The sequence below is a fragment of the Ursus maritimus genome, unplaced genomic scaffold (genome assembly GCF_017311325.1).
Source record: "Ursus maritimus isolate PB19 unplaced genomic scaffold, ASM1731132v1 scaffold_19, whole genome shotgun sequence".
Classification (NCBI taxonomy): Eukaryota; Metazoa; Chordata; class Mammalia; order Carnivora; family Ursidae; genus Ursus; species Ursus maritimus.
This window is the reverse complement of record NW_024424341.1, coordinates 47,757,938-47,771,759: the sequence shown is the minus strand read 5'-3', so window position 1 is coordinate 47,771,759 and position 13,822 is coordinate 47,757,938. Positions and strand designations below refer to the sequence as shown.

General features: G+C 44.8%; 1 protein-coding gene and 1 long non-coding RNA gene across 2 annotated transcripts in view; both read left to right on the top strand.

Annotated features, from left to right (window-relative positions):
• The window catches only part of LOC103657337 (zinc finger protein 91-like), a 686,132-nt gene that overhangs the window by 102,151 nt on the left and 570,159 nt on the right, over positions 1-13,822 (top strand). The window lies entirely within an intron of this gene.
• Positions 9,723-12,297, top strand: LOC121103359. Its single transcript, XR_005835528.1, has 2 exons — positions 9,723-11,143; positions 11,631-12,297. It is a non-coding gene; the product is annotated as an uncharacterized LOC121103359 (long non-coding RNA).

Sequence of the window (13,822 nt, the reverse complement as noted above, 5' to 3'; positions counted from 1 at the left end):
CTGGCACAGGTCATGATCTCAGGGTCCTGGGAGAATCCCCTGTCTGAGTCCATGCTCTGTAGGGAGTCTGCCTCTCCCCCTTCTGCTGCCCCTATCCACACTCATGCTCTCTTTCTGTCTCTCAGATAAAACAAATTCTTTTACAAAATAAAAACTCAAATTCATGGGTCTCATCCAGACCTAGGGATTCATGATATCTTGAGTATGGAGACCCAGAATCTGTTTTTAATGGAAATCCCGGGTGATTTGTATATACATGAAATTTTGACAAACACTGTTTAGAAAAGTTACCCTCAGGTAGGGCTTCCCATTGGAATCCCCTGTGTAGATTTTAGATCTACCATCTCCAGGGTCCCATCCCCAAGGATTCTGGCACTCTTAGCATCAGTTAGTTGTTGATGAAGGGGCCGAACTTACTCTACCGTGAGCCCAGGGCAAACAGTGACGCTCCCAGGTACCTTTCTGGGAAAGGAGCAGAGAGTGGTCAGTGGGGACACCTCAATGCATAGGGCTGGTCTGCATAAGATTTGATAGGGGAGGGTCAGTCTACCCCACATTCCTGATGTTGAACCAGACGGTTTCTGTCTCCAGGAGATAAGTGCACTTAAAAATCAAGACGGAATAAATCACATGGGGGCCTCCACTGAGAATCTCCTGGGGAGTACAGATTTTCACATGCCTCCACTAGCAATGGAACAGCAATCATTCACATAGACCCTCGGTGGCCATGGGGAGGCTTTTGGATTTCACCGTGACTGCCCTGGAAGACACTAGAACAGAAGGTCAGTCCTTGAGGATGTAGGAGCATGTGAAGAATGAGACAGGAGCTGTCCCTCGGTGACCACCAGAGAATTAAAAGATGGGCTTTCAGAACCATTCCAATCAAGCAGGGCTTCCCAAACCCCATTTTAAGCTTTAGTTTTGTCCTTTGATCTTCAGCCTCCGTCTGTGTCGTCTGCTTCTGTCATCTGTCCTTACCTGGGTGTGTGGCTCCTGTCTCCTTTCTCTTCATGTGCCCAGGGCTCTTTCCTGTTATGAAAAAGATGACAAGATGCACACTAGAGATAACAAGTTCTGTTGATAAGAAAAAGGAACATGACTGTTGCTGGAAATTCTTCAATTTCAAATCCAGTACCATGCTCGGTAGATAGTACAGTAGAGAAGTTTATAGAATATCATTTCTCTAGATGCTATTTTTCTTTTTTTTTTTAAGATTTTATTTATTTTTGTCAGAGATCTCAAATGGGGAGCGGCAAACAGACCAGGCAGGGGGAGAAGCAGATTCCGTTCTGGGCAAGGAGCCCAACTTGGGACTTGATCCCAGGACCCTGGGATCATGACCTGAGTCTGAAGGCAGATGCTTAGTAGAACCATTGAAGGCAGGTGCTTAGTAGACTGAACCACTGTTTCTTGATGAATGCTTTAGAATACTTATGAAGCCTTTTCAATATTCAGCTCCTTAAGTCTACTTGCCAGTACTAGTGAATCAGAAATAAGGATCAGATATCTGATTTTAAGATGTGAGCAACAATACCTTATGCTGTTCAGTTTCCAGAATGATCACTAAAGTAAAGGTTACAAATAGCCTCAGTTAAGGAGAAAGTTAAAGTGGGGATGAATCATGAATACTTCCTTCCTTACTGCAACAAACACCTGATTGTTTCCTTGAAATGATGTCATTTGTCTTTTGTCCTCAGTTACCCTGTAGAATGTTAAGACCCTGAACATACAGTCATTATATGATCCTTGCTTGCTTTTGCTAAAACTTAAAAAGTAATAAAGGAGAGAATATCTGTAACACAGTACAGAACAAAATGGAAACTTGCCAGTCCAGGACTAATTTAGAACCTTTTTTTGCAAACGCCAGGATCCCCAGGAAACAGTGATGACAGCCTTTATTTTCTGGGGACTTCTGGCAGAGAGACCCTGAGGGAAGGGAAGGAAGTTAACATCAGGTGTCATGAGACACATTGATACCAGTGTCCTGAAGCACATGGAAGGACTCATCACTGCTGCCATATTGTTTAGGGAGAAAAAAGGCAATCCTGGGAAACAGGATTCTGTGTGAAAGGCTCATGAAGCACAGGATTTCATGATAAAAACAGCAATGAAGTCACTAAACTGTATAGTCCTTTACTCCCACATATCAGATTCTGGGTTTTGAAAATTGTGAGCACCAGCAACGCAAAATGTGATCGGTCGAATCTGTCTTGGGAAGGAGGAGACCCCAGAGGCAGGCCAGACCTGCACACAGCCTCAGAAGGGGTTGGATCTGGTTTGGGCTGGGGGGGAGCTGGTTGTGGGCTCTGATCTTCCTGCCTCTGGGGTACTTCCAGCTCTGTCATTCTTGAGCCCTTCCAAAGAAGATCAACACAGAGTTCATAGTATTTTCATCAATGTAGTTTCTTTCCATTCTGTTTCCTAAAAGAAAAGAAAAAACGAACTTCAACAGAATTTTCTGGGACAATTGTATTAGAAAGCTTTTCTTAAGAAGAATGTGAACTAAATGCTATGACTACTGCTACTAAAAACTCTTTGGTCCATGGATGACCCATCAGGGGTGACACCAGAGCTCACACCACAACACAGACAGGGAACTGGCCCAACTGATGCAAAGTCCCCCGTCTACCCCTGTTCTTCCTCACACTGACTCCACAGTCCTGAATTCAACCATGTACCCAAAGGCTCTCACTAAGTATTCGTGGATGATTTGGATCATGACCCTTCATCTGTTTGTCTAATGACCAGTTGCCATGGAAACAAGCAGTGTCTATCTGTTTGCATCTCTAGCCTTGTTCAGTGTTCTTTAGCACAGTCAGAGGAACCCAGGGGGACTCCCACCTGGCTACCCCGAAGGCGATTGCTTCTACGGAGGGAGGAGAGGGCCCTGGATGACTAATGCCTCTTTCTCTAAGATGGAAGGAGATTCAGATTCTTGTGCTAGTCTAAACCCAGTGTACACAGGACAGCCGCGAAGGTTAAAAGAGTCCCTGGTCCTGGAGAGTGTGCCCAAGTGAGATTGACCAGATGCCCCCATAGGGATTCAGTTACCAAGAAGGTGAGACTTAGGCTGGGTCATCAGGTAGAGCATGGATCTTTCCTGATGGAGCCTTATCCTCAGATGCAAGAAATGTGTGTGCTGTTTCCTGTCCCTGAGCAGGGCTCCCTGAAGTAAGATGCCTCTACTCCCGTGAGTAAGGTTACAGCTAGCTGTGCTTGTGGTCATGACTGTAGGTGTTTCAGTGGGTCTTAGCCTTGCACTGTGAATGGTCTTCTTCCCTCCTGAGTTTGCAGTAACGCAGGACCTAGTATGGCAAGTTTGAATCACTATTCCTGTCGCTACTTAGAGATTCTGCAGTGAGCGTGAGGGGCACCAGCTTCTTGAAGGAGCAACAAACTTGTTAACCATGTTTGTGGAGCCGTCTTCACATCCCACACCAAGTACATGTTTGACCGATGTAATATCTGATACTGAAATACACATTCAAATGTATTTTGAACATCTCATTCCTTCAGGAGACAATGTTACACTGCTGGTTAGATTCTGACCTTATCTCCTGGGACCATATATGCAACAAAATCATATGGATAATCATATAGTATTATAATAGGACTCATCGTATGTCTATGGTTTATTATTCATTGCTGGCATAGCTTCTCTATCTTACAGTTTTAGCTACAATTGACTGGCTTGTCATTGTACATAACCCTCTGTGAGGCATGAATATATACACGGTTGACATGGAGAAAAACAGTTCATTTTTCTCATGAGATGAGAAACGTTTGGAATTCCTCCAGGATACAGGGAAGAGCCTGAATGCACAGTGATTGTCACTCAAGAGAATAAAGGGGCTGGCATTTGGGAAGTACGCATGAAGGCCGAGTTGTTCAGTTCCCTCTCACAGTCTAATGGAAAGAGAACAATCCCAGTGATGGCAGAGAGGGTCTAAAAAGTCCCAAAGGTGCTCCTGAAGAGAAGAGTGCTTGGGGTCGTAGCTGTGATCTCAGAGAGGATTTAGGGGAGATATTGTGTCTAGGAGAGGGTTGGCCCCTTGGCTTGTGCACCCACAGAGTAACAACCATAATGAGCCCTAAACACAAAACATCTGTGGCACGTCTGAATTCTGAACAGAGGAAGTCTGTGTGTTCCTCACCGCGTATATCAGAACAGAATCTGAAGCCTATAATGTTTGTGAAGTATTAGTAGTTCTTCTTGTCTCGTACCTACGTAGGGACTGTGATATTTACCAGCTCAGGTAGAATCTGGCACAGGATGCTGGAGGGGCCGATGCAATGTGGGATAGGAGCTTCATGCTTCGCCCACCTGGAGTCCTAGGACTGACGGTAATGGCCTAGAAGCCACTCACGGGGCCAAGGTTGCCAGTGGAAACACCTCTAGACTCTCAGTGAAGCTTGAAAAGTCTCTATCCAGACCATGGAGAAAATGTTTCAAGCCGACAGCTGCCTAGGCATCTGGGATTCCGCTTAGAAACTATGACCTACGGGTGGCCACATTGGAATGACCGAGATAAAGTTCTCAACCTCACGCAGGTTCCTTTGTGTAAAGGGGAAAAAAATGATGACATAACATTTAGAATCCTGCAAGTTTCCACTGAGAATCCGGACTGTATTACTATTGTAAAAGTGGTGCAGGCTTAGTCCATTCCGCTGTGACTCTCTGGTATTTATTTGGATTTCTTTTGTCATTACCTAGATTGCCACTTCGTTTTACACATTTCACCATTTTATGCTGTATGAACTGCACTCCGGCGGCTCCTTGTAGACATGAAGGAGGTGCTGAGCAGGGTGTGTTGGTGCCCAGGGCGAGCTCGTGCAGGAGAGTTCAGCCGCAAGGCCTTCTAAGGAACAAATGCGTCATCTGTAGATATACGAAAGGATGATGTGATTCATCAGTGACCCAGGCTAAAGGTGCTTGCTACATATGAAGCCGACTAAGTTCGCTGGAAGGGCATTGGCAGGACTTCAAAGGACTTTGACAAGGTGTTCTAGGTGTATTCTGTTACTGCAACTGCAAGGGTCTCATTGTTTAGTGAGGCTGATGATACACCATCAGTAAGTGAGACTGGGGAACTCTATCCGGAAGAGCACGAATGACTCAGAATAACTCTGGACCATACAGACTTGCCTGCCTGGTTGGCAAACTATTGTTGGACACACATTTGCTCTCCTTTCTCCTGTGCGTATCCTTGCCCCTTTCTGAAATGCTAAATCCCCAACCCCTTCTTAAGTCACAGTGGCCTGTAGGCATCAGTTGCCTGTCCTTGAGCCTCATGTCTCTGAGGCTCCCGTAGGTAAGAAAGCACTTTCTTTTTCCCTTGTGAATCTGTCTTATGTCCACTTACGTATTAAAGTGGCCAAGGAATTGAGAATGGAGGAAGAAAAACATGTTCCTCTTCTTCACATTCTGCTGTCAAAACCTGACCTCCGTGCTTCGGCCAAAATAGAACGTGAAGCCGGAGCTGGGGATCAAGAGGAACAACAGGTTAATTACTTCGCCAGCAAGAGAGGCTGCAGCAGGTCAGGGCCTTCAAAACTGCAAGCCCCCCAGAGGCAGGGCTGGGGTATTTGTCGGGAAATCCCTACAGGATCTAGCCGGTTCCACCCGGAATTATGTCTGTGCAGCCAGCTGTGTCCATCACCTTTTCAGGGTGGACCCAGTGCTGGAAAGGAAAGGCTAAGAAGGGGAGAGTGGAAGGTTGGAGAAGAGAGGGAAAAGGATTTAATACCAAGGCTTGCTGACGTTTTAATGTAGCCATTTTGATTTTGTTTAGCTTTATGTGTTTACGTGGTTTCAGTTCAGTCACCAGGACAGCTGTAGGAAGACCGCTTCATTTTTTGCAGAGAGAAATGACCCTGTATTTTCTAGAATGGGAAAGATAAAGAAAAAGGTTCACACCAAATTTCAGGGAACATGTTGAGGAATTAGAATGCTCATGTATTGCTGATGGGAGTGAACATCGTACATTCCCTTTGGAAAAGTCAGTGGCAGTTATGAAAGTAACCATTTACCTACTGACGGAGCACATGTTGTCACCCCAACATATGTCTCGTTAGCATAAGGATCCTTTTCGTCTGGTATTTTAGAGAATGAGCAGTCAGGGGTGCTTTGATGTGTCAGTCAGTTAAGTGCTTGTCTTTGGCTCTGTCGTGGTCCTGGGATCAAACCCCATGGTGGGTTCCATGCTCAGTGGGGAGTCTGCTTCTCCCTCTCCCTCTGCTACTCTTCCTGTCTCTGCTCTCTCACTCTCTCTCAAATAAATAAATAAAATCTTTAAAAAGAAGAAGAAGAAGAAAAAGGAGGAGGAGAAGGGGGAGGAGGAGGAGGTGGAGAAGGCAGAGAAGGAGGAGAAGAAGGAGAATAAGAAGAAATAGCAGACCAAAAAGAGCTCTGAAACCTGGCTGGGTATTTTTTAGCAGACATTTGCATCTCTAAGGGAAAGCTCCATTTGTGGGTGGCTTCCTCCCTGTAGCAGAAAGAAGGAGAAAGGCGAGGATTAAATCGGAATAACAACCACAGCCCCGATTAGTGCTTTTTGCCTGGTCACCTCCCCAAATGCTTCCCAGTAGGTTCAAGAAGGGATCAAATCCCGTGTCCCCCACCCCAGATTCTGTCAATCTGTGAGGGGGGAAACAACTGTGATGTTTTCATTAAATGCTCCAGGCGATTCTAGGTGAAGCCAGGGTTAAACAGGCTTAACCAGAGGGCAGGCTTGGCTCAAGGAGAGGTAGCACGGGCGCTGCCACAGGAATCTGGAAGCATCAGGTTCATGCAGGACACCTTTCTTCTTTCTGGTCTAGCCCTTGTGTGTGTCTGTGGTGGGGGAGGCCCTGTGAACCAGAGAAGGAAACTCCAATATTGGTCTCCAAGGAAGAATTCATTGTTTCTGAATAGCTCCTGACACAAAGGGCAGGAAAGTGGGCGTTTTTGTGCATTTGAAAGTCCTGCCTGCAGGCAAGACCTTTGCGGGTGGAGACGCCCTGTTGGGGGCTTTAAAGGCATTTTCTCCTGGTGCAGCTGTGATTTCTCCTGGGATCCTTCTGAGCCAGAAGTCTAGAGGATTTGGTGAAGAAGAAATGGCCAGTTCTCAGGTAAGTCTGGTGTGCAAGTTCTGAGGCCCTGTTGTCTTTTTCTCGAGAAATTCCTTACATTTAGAAATTGTTAATATTGATTTTTTTCTAGTTCTGATGTTTCTGCTCTATGTTTACACCCAGTTTTTAAACCTTTTCAGACATGATACTCAAATTCGGTCTTTAGAACCCTTCTCCCCTATGAGTCAGAGGCTTTTTTTTTTTTTTTCCTAAGGTTTTATTTATTTATTTGACAGAGAGAGACAGGCAGCGAGAGAGGGAAGACAAGCAGGGGGAGTGGGAGAGGAAGAAGCAGGCTCCCAGTGAAGGAGCCCAATACGGGTCTCGATCCCAGTACGCTAGGATCACGCCCTGAGCCGAAGGCAGAAGCTGAATGGCTGCACTACCCTGGCGCCCCGAACCAGAGCCTTCTATCCCTTCTCTCCAACCGGGCTTAGAGTAGGTCATCAACGGTTTTCACTTTGAATGAAAGACCTGCCTGCCAGTATTGCAAATAGTCCCTTGGTGACAGATGCTTGGGAAGGTGTTGAGTTAAAGATTCCTCTTGCTGAAGGGGTCTGGTCCTGGGATATCAGTGATGGAAAATGGTCTTATTTAGGCCCCATCTAGGTGCCTTATCCGTCTGTGTAGACCAGAAGTAAGAAAATGCACAGATAAACAGCGAATATGATACGATATCCAGAATCACTTGGAATATTCTCTGAAAAAAGAGGGGGTTCATATCCTATAGAATGTATCTAAAATAGACTAGGTGTTACCAGACCGGGAAAGTATATGTGGTTGAAGTTTGTATAAATCGACTGTATTCTCATAATATAATTGACATGCTGGTTTACTGTTTAGGGGTACAAGAATGTGGTCCCTAAATGGGGTGTCTCTTGAGCAGATGGGGATTTTGGGTGATGAGCAGGCATGGGCCACTGCCAGGGGAAGTGAGAGAATTCAGCCGAGGCAGAACAAAGGAGCCAGAAGCTCACTGAATGCACAGCAAGGGAGCGGGGATGGGGAGGACACCAGAGAGGCCTAGTGCCAGGAGGTAGTGGGTGGGGCCTGGTTTTAAAGGGGAAGATGAGGCAGTCTGGGGACAGATGGAATCTTCCCTTTTTGGGAACCGAATCTGGTTGTAAGTAGCCCATTGGTGAGTTAGGACCTATGGCTCTTTGGGGGTGGGTCGCTCCTGGGCCTGTCTGCATTCAGGCAGAGAGTCACCGGCCCCTCCCCCATTCCAGCACTCAAGCCAGTTTGCCTAAAAGGAGGCCTCTAGAAGGAACACGTGGTGCCGGGTTCTTGTGTGGTGTAGCAGAATGAGTATCAGGCACAAAAGGAGACAGTGATAGTTTATCACGTGAAGGTGAGAACAGAAAGCAAGCTTTCTAGAGTGAGCGGGGTCCCGAATGGTTGCTACCTAACGCCTTTATGGTTGGTCTTTTGTAGAAAATTGACCAGGGGCCTTCAATCTCCTTGAGGTCACTGCTGATAGCAGCATGATTACTTCTCCTTTGAATATGTCATCTCTGGTGTTTAAAACAAACGAGGTGGTCTCATCACATTCCCTTGGCTCTTGTTTTCTTTATGTCCCTCTTTCCTGGGATTTTTGGTGACCCTGGTCACTTAGCCCCGTAGCTGTCCACCCCTCCCTAGCCCCACCTGTCCCTTACTCAACACCAAGCAACAGGTCCTTCAATGTGCCTAGGGGCCGATGATCAACGTTCCATTGCAGCTGATATTAACTTCTTGTAATGGCTTGAGTCTCTGCCAGATAGCTCCCCCTGTAAGGCTCAAACGTCCTTCTTATTTCCTAAGGGTCTTGGACGGATATACTGGGTGATGTGCAGAAACCATCCCATTTCACCTGGAATCTTCTTTCCATTGAGTTTCTCTTTGCTTGTAGTTTCTTTTCTTTCTTTCTTTCTTTCTTTTTTTTTTTTTTTTAAGATTTTATTTATTTATTTGACACAGATAGATACTTGGCACTTGGAAAGATTGAGTTTCCTCAAGGAATTCCCAGGTGCCTTAGTGTTAATGCTTTGCTGGAGGCAAAAGCAGCCTTAGCTTGACCATAGCCAGACCTCCAGGATCCTCTTGAACATAGGAAATCCCCTCAGAGACTTCTGTTATGCTCCCCTACAGGAAGAGTTTATAGTCAGTACCTTCTCACAGTCACACTGCAGCTCTTCTGCCGCGGGTCCTTCCCTGGCGTTTAATGAGAACGATTTCTTTCATGAAAAATGTCTTCGAAAGACTTTCCCATTCCGCGAGTTTCCACTGCACAAATGAAGACTCTCACCTTCGTGTTAGTTGGTAGTTGTCTCCTGGGCCTGGGGGATCTAAGTCAGTCATATGGCCATCCTGTGAGTTTTTACTTTATTCCACACTCAAGTGGTAGACATTCTCTTCATTTAAAAAAAAGAGTATTATTTTTTTATTATGTAGTGAGTGAGAGAACTAGTGTGTTGTGTGAGAGGGGAGAGGTGATCCCGTAGAGCCAGAGGGGAGGGAGAGAAGTTCATGAGACTCTGTGCTGAGTGGTCCCTGGACCCGAGACCATGACCTGAACCAAAATCAAGAGTTGGACACCTGAGCCATTGTGTCACCCAGGTGCCTTATTTCCTTCAGTGAATTTTCAGATGAAGAAAACAAGAATTCTCTAATTAACATGTTTGAGTGTCTTAAACCCTGAATTATATCACAGATAATGATTGACAAAAAGCATCAATGAAATGCTCTGTTGTGGGATCCTTGAGCATGATGGTGAGGAACGAATTCTTGAGATGTGTTATGGTGCCCGAGAGTCGGTTTATTGAGTAGCTCGCGGACAGGAGCTGTGGGCAGAAAGAGCTGCACGTTGGCTGCATGAAGCGCGTGGTTTTATGCATAATCTTCAAGGGGGAGGGTAGGTGCACCGAGTATAAGATCAGAAAAGTTTCTTTGAATTTGTGCTTGTTACTTTTGCCCGATCTGTCCGATGCTTTCTCTCTGTTCGATGTTAATATCGGTGAAATGTACAGGCAGTTAAGAGACCGTAAGATAACAAGTAGCATGTATTTGACTCTTAGCAGAGCTATGCCGTCTGTGGGTCAGCCTTCTGAGTTAAAGGTGAACATTTTTCTGCCTCTATCCTTCATCATAGCAGACTCCTAAATAATAGCTGTTTTATGTGTATCATTCTCTGTGTTTGTGTTGATAACATGTGAATAAAATCCAGAAGCAGCATCATCCACAAAGTGATTTATAAATGTGACGTCATTGAAAATGGTTCTTGAATTACTTATCATGACAATTTGTACTCTATCATGTCTCATGTGTATTTAACTACTTCCTACATGTGTGGATGGGTGCATGAAATGTAAATGGTTAGATTGATTTTGTGGGGATAACTTTTTGTTTCCATCATTTTCTCACGTTTGACACCTGCTATGAACATTGGTGTAGCGTCTTCTCTATATCGGACCTGTGTGTCCTTTTCAGTGAACTCCAGGATCATAACCTGAGTTCAAACCTGATCCCTTTGCAACATTCAGTACATGAGGTTTCTGCTTCTCCATAGTTCGTAGTACTAGCTTTATATTGAGGTAAAGGTAACTAGATCACTCCATGGGTTACATCCGGGTCCCTCTGCCTCAAACTGGGTTAGCCCAAGCACTTCCGCTGGGCGGTCATTACGTTTCATTGGATAGTTTCTGTTTTTCCCGCAGGAGACTCTGCCCACGGGGTGTTCTGGCTGAAGTAAAGGATAAGGTGGACAGAAGAAGTGAAGTAAAATGTGGGATCTAATTTGGGGGGTACAGTGGTAAGCACTGAAGCTCAGGTGATGGGGTCTAGCTGGTGACACTAACTCCGTCTTGATCTTAGGGACCACTGTGAACTCTGTTGATGGCCACTTGGTGACGGTGGTATGTCTTGCAGGGACTGCTGACATTCGGGGACGTGGCCATAGAATTCTCCCATGAGGAGTGGCGATGCCTGAGCCACACGCAGCGGGAACTGTACAGGGACGTGATGCTGGAGAACTACGGACACTTCCTGCTCTTGGGTGAGGATGACTCTTTCCAGATTTCCCAGTCCACACTCGGGGTTTCGTTCTTCCTTTCAAGACTGTCTCTTGGTTGATTCCTCTTTGCACGTGGAATTCAGGTCACTGCACTAAGGAAGAAAAGTAAGGATTTGTAGATGGAGACAAAAATCTTCCTGGTGTTTCCTTTTCAGCTTTAGCTTCTGCTTCCTTAGGGTCACATCATTTCTGTGGAATAGCGGTAGTTCTGAACCTGGCGTGGTGTGGAGCGCTACTGCCTGCGTTTAAACTCCAATTTTTACGCCACCTTATTGTCTCGGTAGAACTTGGAAGTGCAAGTTAGGAAGTGAGTGTTTGAAACTCCTGCATGTTCTCTAGGGGCTGTTGGTGAACAGTGTTGGGGAAATCATCTTCTAGAATTCTACAATGTCCTCTCTACCCTACTTAGCCCAGTAGTGTCTTGCAAGAATCCAGAGCCATACTTATATTCTGTTTCTCTATTAAGCAGGTCTCACTGTGTCCAAGCCTGATTTGGTCTCCTTTTTGGAGCAGAGGAAGGAACCGTGGGATGAGAAGAGGAACAAGACAGCAGGCTTTGATGCAAGTAGGTGGGAATGAATGAAGCTGATGACTGAGGACGTCCAAGTCTGAAGGAGGAGGAAGATAGAGCTTAAAATGCGGTTCCAGTAGCTCTGCTGGAATGAAAATCAGTTGGAGAAGCCCAGGTGTAGTGCCCCGTCCTTCACAGAAGGACATCTTTTCACAGTATTGTCATGCTTTCATATTCTCGAAGGCTTCTGCTTCAGCTCCAGTGATGGTCCATCATAGCCACAGTGAGGGTTCCGGGGTGTGGGAGGGCCTCCATAATCGGAGAGCTTTTCCATTGCTTTGAGGGCTTTTGAGAAATCTCTGTAGTCCTGAGGGCCTCTGCGCTAAGTCTCTTCTAAGTTCCATTTTGCCTCCTGGGAGAAAGTGTGCCGAGTTGTGTGGGGCATACTGGGGATTGGCTCAGGAATCTCCGCAACACTGAAGGCAGACATCACGTGTTTCTGGTTCATGCTTTCTAGTTTTCTGGAGGCTTCAGTCTTAATCGTAAACAGTTGAGACTCAGTAATGTCATCAGGCAACAGAGCACTTCCCTAACAGGAGAAAATACAATCCTTTATTTCACTCCGTATGTTCATTTTCCTTTGTATTAACAAGAAGACGACATTTCCCCTCCATGCGTTCCATTCCTCGGTGGTGAAATAAGGTAATGTCTCTGTATGTCCTTAGATTTCCTACATACAGTAATGTTATGCGGGATTTACTTCATTTGTAACCGGCAGCCTGTAGTAAAGTCTCATTTCTTGGCTTCTTAGTAAGTGCATCATTTACTAATTTTGTCTCATATAGTAAGAAGTTCCTGTGACGTTGTCATAAGTTTGCTCTGAGGCTCAGCTCTTATTTCTTAGATCAAAAGTTCTGATGTGACGTGGGCATGTGCTGTGTAAGAAGTGATGTAGATAGTAAAATTCCCCTAGTGACAAAAATGTCCCGTTGCTGTTGGAATTTTACTTCACGAAAAATTAATCATAAGGTTTTTTTTACTAGTTTCTCAGGAATGTATCTGGATTTACTCCCCGTATTTCTTTTTTATAAAATGATTGTCAGCATATTTTATAACTGTGACGGTGTTTGTTTATTTAGACAGGGAAGGTTTTTGCTTCTCTGCTTTGTTCTAAAGAATGGGTTATACCCTTGAATTCTGTGAAAGAGGAGGAATGTATGAGTAACAATACATTTTTTCTTAAAGATTTTATTTATTTATTTGACAGAGATAGAGACAGCCAGCGAGAGAGGGAACACAAGCAGGGGGAGTGGGAGAGGAAGAAGCAGTCTCAGCGGAGGAGCCTGATGTGGGGCTCGATCCCATAACACCGGGATCACGCCCTGAGTTGAAGGCAGACACCCAACCGCTGTGCCACCCAGGTGCCCCCCAACCGCTATTTCATGAAACTAGAAGTCAGAGGTACAAATCTAGAAAATTCAGAAATAGGTGAAAAATAAACATGCAACTTTATGCATAATAGCCAAAAGAATGGAAAATTCCTTGTCCATTGTCAGATGAGCAGAGAATGTGGTGTATATATACAGTGTATACTTGATATAATTAACAATACAATTGAGAGTTGTTAAGAGAATAGCTCTTAAAAATTCTCACCACATGAAAAATTAGAACTCTGAGGTGATAATTATGTTTTGCAATATATACTTAATATAATGTTAATGTTAATTATATCTCAGTGAGACTGAGAAAAAATGAAATAAGCAGTTAGTGGTTTCCTAGCCACAGGGATAAGAGGATGGGGATGGGGATGGGGAAGGTGATGCATTGTAAAATTGACTATGGTTTGCTTGCACCTATGTGTGAATCACTTAAAAGCCTACCGTTTGTACATTTTAAGTGGATAAATTATACAGCACTTAAATTCAATGCAAATAAAGCTGTTTAAAAAGAACCCCAAAGAAGGAATGCCTGTATAAGAAGGCCTAGTATTATAACATACCACGACTACATAAATTGAACCATGACACACGTACATGTGTAAGATTTCAGGGGGAATTTAGGATTTAACTTTTTCCTGTGTTTTCGATTTTGTGAAAATACAAAAAGAATTTGTAAGAAGCGCATGGGAAGGAAGTTTGTCAAATTATATA